Here is a 6,540-nt window from a genome sequence, read left to right on the forward strand (position 1 = left end):
GGCTGTCAGAAATCATTGCAATAGTTAGAATGACTCTCCCTCATTTGTGTCAATCTCTCATCCCTGTATCAATAAATGGGGACCAAGGGCCAGATGTTTCATACTTCCACGCAACGCAGCGAGACAACTTGCTGCGCAGCGTGACAGGGAGATGGCAGGAATGCACCATATCCATGAATGCATGGCCCTTTCCTGTTCTCTGCCTGCGTTAGCCCACAATCTGCTGCATAGCGCCAATGCAGGCACCCTTGTGCCATGCTGCAAGGGTGCCTGTGTTTCATGCAGGGATGTTTTTGTGCAGGAAGGTACACTACATTTTAAGGAACACATGCATTTTGTTTTGGAACCTATAAATAGTTTGTTCATATGAGTCTATTTTATTTATTTCAGTCATCCATTCTTTACTCGTTGGCGAGTTATCCAAGTACCAATGCATGAGTATGCACGTCTTAGCTATCACTAGTGCAGGTGATAGCAATCTCCTACAGTGAGAAGAATTGCCTGACATATCAGTTGTCAGTGGCAGGATAGTCAATTACCAATGTCTGAGTATGCATAAATTAGCTATAACAAGCACCGGTGGTAGCCATCTCCTACAGTGAGAAGAAATGCCTAAGATATCAGTCATATCACGTAGAAGTGATTGTTTGCTTTTGGGGGATATTGGCCATTTCAGAGAGCCATAAACATATTGGTTGGCATACAGCAAGGGACAGATTTACTAACTTTTTGAGTAGTGGTTGTGCCACTTTTGTGATGCAGCCACAACACAAAATGCTAGTAGATATTTGCAAAGCCATGCCAGGGACAATTTCGGCTTACTTGCATGGCTTTATAAAGAAATGTAAAGAGCGGTGTTCCATGGGTGGAGTATGGGCGTTCCTGTGCATTCACCAATGTATTTCAAAGGTTTGTAATGTCTGGGATTGTGTGAAAACACTGAGCCTTTCAGAGGATGGCATAATGAGGAGAAATATTTTTTTTCTTCTCATTAGTTCCGTTTTCTATGCACACATAGAAAGAGGAACCTTCATTGAGGGATTGTTTTTGTGTAGGAAGGTGTCTCTTTCTTCACAAAAACAATCCTTCTTGTAGTAGAGGCTCCTTTGCATGTGGTGCATGGGTGCCTGAGTTGGGGCTAGGCTGCCTGGAGTGTGCCAGCGCTATGAGAGAGCAGAAGGGTGACATACCCTGCGCCTCATCCCTGGTTGTCAAGTGGGAGAGCCTTGCTCTTCCGCTGGCCGCTGCTATGTGTCTCTGTCTTTGTGCCATTTTTCTGTCTTTCTGTGCTGTTTTTCTGTCTTCCTTCTAGCCTCTTCACTGTAATTTTTTATTGTGCCTGTCTTGTCATTGTACCTGTGCCTGTTTGTCAATTTAGCGTTTCTTTTCTGTCTTCTGTGCCCTTTTGCTTGCGTGCCCTTTCCTGCCGCTGTAGCCCCCGTGGCCCCTGCCGGTTCCCACACTTCCCTCCCCTACTTAATGGCGGCCGCTGTGAAGGAGCACAAGCAAGAACTCTGACCTCCTGGTCAGGGACCTGATCTCCCCCCAGCAGCTCCACCTTTAAGTGTAGCTGCTCCGTGCACTGTGCTCTTCTCGGTCAGGTAGGTGTTTGAGGCCCTCCACCACCTTCATGCTCCTGCCTGCACCTCATTCCTGGTGGTCCAGTGGGAGAGCCTTGCTCTTCTGCTGGCCCCTGCTGTCTGTTTCTGTCTTTGTGCCATTTTTCTGTCTTTCTGTCCAAGTTTTTCAGTCTTCCTTCTAGCCTCTTCACTGTATTTTTTATTGTGCCTGTCTTGTCATTATACCTGTGCCTGTGTGTCTATTTAGCCATTTTATTTTCTGTCTTCTGTGCCTGTTTGCTCTCCGTGCCCTCTGCCGCTTGTGCTGCCCCGGTGGCCCCTCCCACCCTGTTGGTTCCCGCGCTTCCCTCCCCCTCCCCTACTTTATGGCAGCCGCGTTGTTGACACGCCAAAGGCGCACCAAAAGCAAGCCCGTCTGTGCCTGTCCGCGACCCGACTATGGCCAGTGCCAGGAACCCTGGATCTGCAACCTCCCACCGGTACAACTCCACTGCCCTCCTCGCACTCAACCCGGGAAGGAACAACAACTGCCAGCGGTTGACGTCAAAACCCCACTCATGGCCAGTTCTCCTGCCGTCACTGCTGCCAATCCTTCACCTCCGACTGCACCCCCACAGCCCCCCACCGAACGCCAACAACACCAAAGCTGCCAGCGGTTGACGTCAAAACCCCACTCATGGCCAGTTCTCCTGCCGTCACTGCTGCCAATCCTTCACCTCTGACTGCACCCCCACAGCCCCCCACCGAACGCCAACAACACCAAAGCCCGGAAGTGCATCCTCCTCAACGTGCGCTCCCTGCACTGACACACCATAGAGATCTAGGACCTCCTCACCACCCTCTCGCCAGACGTCGCCTTCTTTACAGAAACCTGGACCAACGACTCTTTTGCCCCTGACATCGCCACGCCATCCCCGAAGGATGCAAGTTCCAGAGGGAGGGCTGCCCCACTGCCCAGGAGGAGGACTCGTAATCGTATACAAGAGCTCACTTTGACTCTCCACCTCCACCACGAAGGACTCCTTCCCCACCCCTGAACACCTTCACTTCCAGATCCAGACCAGCCACAGAACCTCTCTCCGTGGCACTCTCACCTACAGACCCCACCAGACCCCACGCTTCCTTCACCACTACTCATCGCACCCCACGCCATCGCCTCCATGCACTGCATACTCATCGGAGACCTGAACTTACACCTCGTCAACCCCCAGCGACCCCAACTCCACCACCCTCCTGGACCACCTCGCCAACATTGGACTGAAACAGACTTGTCACCATGCCCACCCACAAGGCAGGACACACCCTCGACCCATCTTTCAAGGAGGAAACAACAACCACTTCAGCCACACTCTGCAACCCCCATGGACAGACCACCACTGCATACACTTCTAGGTCCACAAATCCATGTCGCCCAAACCTGCAAAAACGCCCCCGACAAAAGAACTGGATCAAAGTCACTGAGGAACAACTCAGCTCTACCCTCAACCACAACACTCCCACCAAGTTGACCGACCCAACCTCACAGCGAAAGGACTCAACAGATGGATCTCAAGCTGCGCAGACAAGCTTGCACCACTACGCAACCCCGACAGACAATGCCCATGGAAAGCCACCTGGTTCACCACTGACTTCCAAGACACCAGACGCACCTGCACACGTCTTGAGAAGCAATGGAGAAACAGCAAACTGCCAGAGGACCGCACCACCTACAAAAAAGCCATGACAGAATACCAGCCAACTCATCAGATCCACCAAAAGGACCTTCATCCAAAACAAGATCCTCTCCAACACTGGCAACTCCAAGCAACTCGTCAGCGTCATCCAGGAATTCACCAACCCCTCAAGCGAAACCACAGACATCAACCTTCCCAGGACCTCTGTGACAAGCTTGGATCCTACGTCCATCTGAAAATCAACGCACTCTACGACAAGTTCAATGACCAGACATCCCACTCCGAAACCACTTCCTGTTCCAGCAATGCCATCCAGCCCACCATCTCCTCCTGGACCCCAGTCACCACCGAAGACACCACTTCGACCATGAAAGGCATCCACTTAAAGGACCCCATAGACACCTGCCTCCCGCACATCTTACACAGAGCCGCCATCGCTCCCAAACTATGACACGCCATCAACACCGCCTTCAAGACCGGTATCTTTCTCGACAACTGGAAATGCACAGAAGTCAGACCCCTGCTCAAGAAGCCCTCAGCAGACCCCACCGACCTCAATAACTACTGACCCATCTACCTCCTCCCCTTCGCAGCCAAAGTTACCGAGAAGACCGTCAATGCACAACTAACCAAATTCATCTAAGAAAACTCCATCCTTGACCCTTCCCAGTCCGGATTGCGCAGCAACAACAGTGCTGAAACCGCTCTACTCGTTGCCACAGACGTCATCTGCACCCTCCTCGACCAAGGACATACAGCAGCCCTGATCCTACTCGACCTCTCTGCAGCCTTCGACACCGTCTCCCACCACACACTCAGCGCCAGACTCCACGACGCTGGCATACAAGGAACCGCCCTCGACTGGATCCACTCGTTCCTCACCGGCAGAACCCAAAAAATCAGATTACCACCTTTCCTCTCCGAACTCATGGAAATAAACTGCGGAGTGCCCTAAGGATCATCACTCATCCCCACGCTCTTCAACATCTACATGACCCCCCTCGCCGCCATCATCAGACAGCACAGACTCAGCATAGTATCCTACGCCAATGACTCCCAGCTCACCCTCTCCCTCACCAAGGACCCAATCACCACCAGACTTAACTTCCAGGAAGGAATGAAGGACGTCGCATCCTGAATGAGTAGAAACTGCCTAAAGCTCAACTCGGAGATGAGAGAAGTCCTCGTCCTTGGACCCTCCCCCTCGGCATGGGACAACACCTGTTGGCCTACCGCCCTCGGCAGTCCCCCCACACCCACGAACCATGCCTGAAACCTCAGCATCGTACTCAACTCCTCCCTCTCCATGACATGACAACTCAACGCCATCGCCTCCAGCTGTTTCAACACCCTCCAAATCCTTCCAAAGACTTTCAAGTGGATCCCCCCCGAATCAAGGAAGGTCGTTACCCACGCACTCATAACCAGCAGACTGGACTAAGGAAGCGCCCTCTAAGTCGGGATCAACAAGTCTCTGCTTCTCAAGCTCCAGACCATACAGAACACTGCAGCCAGACTCATCCTCGGCATTTCTCGACACAAACGCACCACCCAACACCTAGGGAGCCTCCACTGGCTCCGCGTTGAGAAGAGAGTCACTTTCAAGATACACACCCACGCCTACAAATGCCTCCACAACACGGGTCCCCAATACCTCAATGAGAGAATCTCCTCCCATGTACCCAAGAGAAACCTCCGATCCGCCGACCTCCCCCTCCCCAAAACCCCACACAGCCACAGAGCCAGAACATGTAGAAGAACCCTCTCCTACAGTGCAGCCAAGACCTGGCACGAGCTCCCGCTCAACATCAAATGCACACCCTCCCGGAACAGCTTCAAGAAGAGGCTCCAGACCTGGCTTTTCGACTGGTAGGGTGCGGGTCACCCCCCCTCCAGTGCCTTGAGACCCTCATGGGTGAGTAGCGCGCTTACAATTCCCCTGATTGATTGATTGATTGATTACTGCTCTCTCCCTGTCATACAACCAGCACTGTAAGTTGCCGTGCTGCACTGCGTTGCGTGAAAGGTTAGTACATCTGTCCCTCAGTATTGAACCTATATCCTTTTGCATAAACCAGTTTCTAGCCTGAGATTTGATGGGCAGCTGCTGTGATATTGTTTCAAGAAGTTACTGAAGCAGGTGCGGTAGGTATTCATTGGAGATGGTAGAACATATTTTAATAGACCGTGTGGATGAACACATCCACTGAGGATCCGTCTAGTGCAATGATCTTTCTTTATCGAGCTGAAGCAATAAAGATTGTTAGCATGCTATCAGAATATGTGGCTGATGCACTCACTCGACAGCGAATGGTTAAAATCTAACAGTGTAATGTGTTATCTAAACAGAGGTTTGTGTCTATTGATTACAAAGTTGTACTGTGTAACATCTGAATTTTGAATTTAATCGATGTGCAGTTTGTCTATTCAAAGTGTTTAATGTATTTTATACCTGGATACACATTAAATACCTTGAATTGATCAGTCTTCCAAGGCTATCTCCGTTTCCCCACTGAAAGCGCCCCTCGAACGGCACAATATTCGGATGAGATACATAAGGAAGTTATGTATCTTCAAGGATTTCTTACTGTGTGGTTTGTAGATGCAGGTCAAGGCACAGAGAAGCTTGTGTCTCAATTTGGCTGGTGTTATTTATTATACTGAAATGTGTACGGGTATTTGCACCTTCATCCCTCGCTGATTTCAAGGTGGTTCCAGTGATCTACAGACACAGAGGCCCAGATTTGACACAAGGCAGCGCTTGAAGACAACATGTTGTGTTGCGTCCAATGGAGAGCACATATGGCGCATTCCTGCTCTCTCTCTGCACTGGCACTCTGAGTGCCGCCTAGTGCTACGCAATGGTGCAAGGAACCCTGCATTACTGGGGGGAATGTTTTGGTGCAGGAAGGGACATCGTCCTCAGAGACATTTCAGAATCCAGCACGTGTAGAAAGAGGAAATAAACATAGTTCTCCTCATAATGCCTCTGTAGGTACGGCGTGGCATTTGGATGCATTCTTAGGATTACTAACTTTAGTAAATCTGGGAATGCGCCAGATTCTGTGATGATGTGTGAGAACGCCCACAATACACCCAGGGAACGCCCACACTACACCCATGGAATGCCGACACTACACCCATGGAACGCCTACACTACACCCATGGAATGCCCACACTACACGCATGGAACGCCCACACTACACGCATGGAACGCCCACACTACACCCATGGAGCACCCACACTACACCCATGGAACGCCCACACTACAGCCAGGGAACGCCCAC

This window comes from Triturus cristatus, chromosome 1_1 (assembly GCF_964204655.1).
Source record: "Triturus cristatus chromosome 1_1, aTriCri1.1, whole genome shotgun sequence".
Taxonomy (NCBI): domain Eukaryota; kingdom Metazoa; phylum Chordata; class Amphibia; order Caudata; family Salamandridae; genus Triturus; species Triturus cristatus.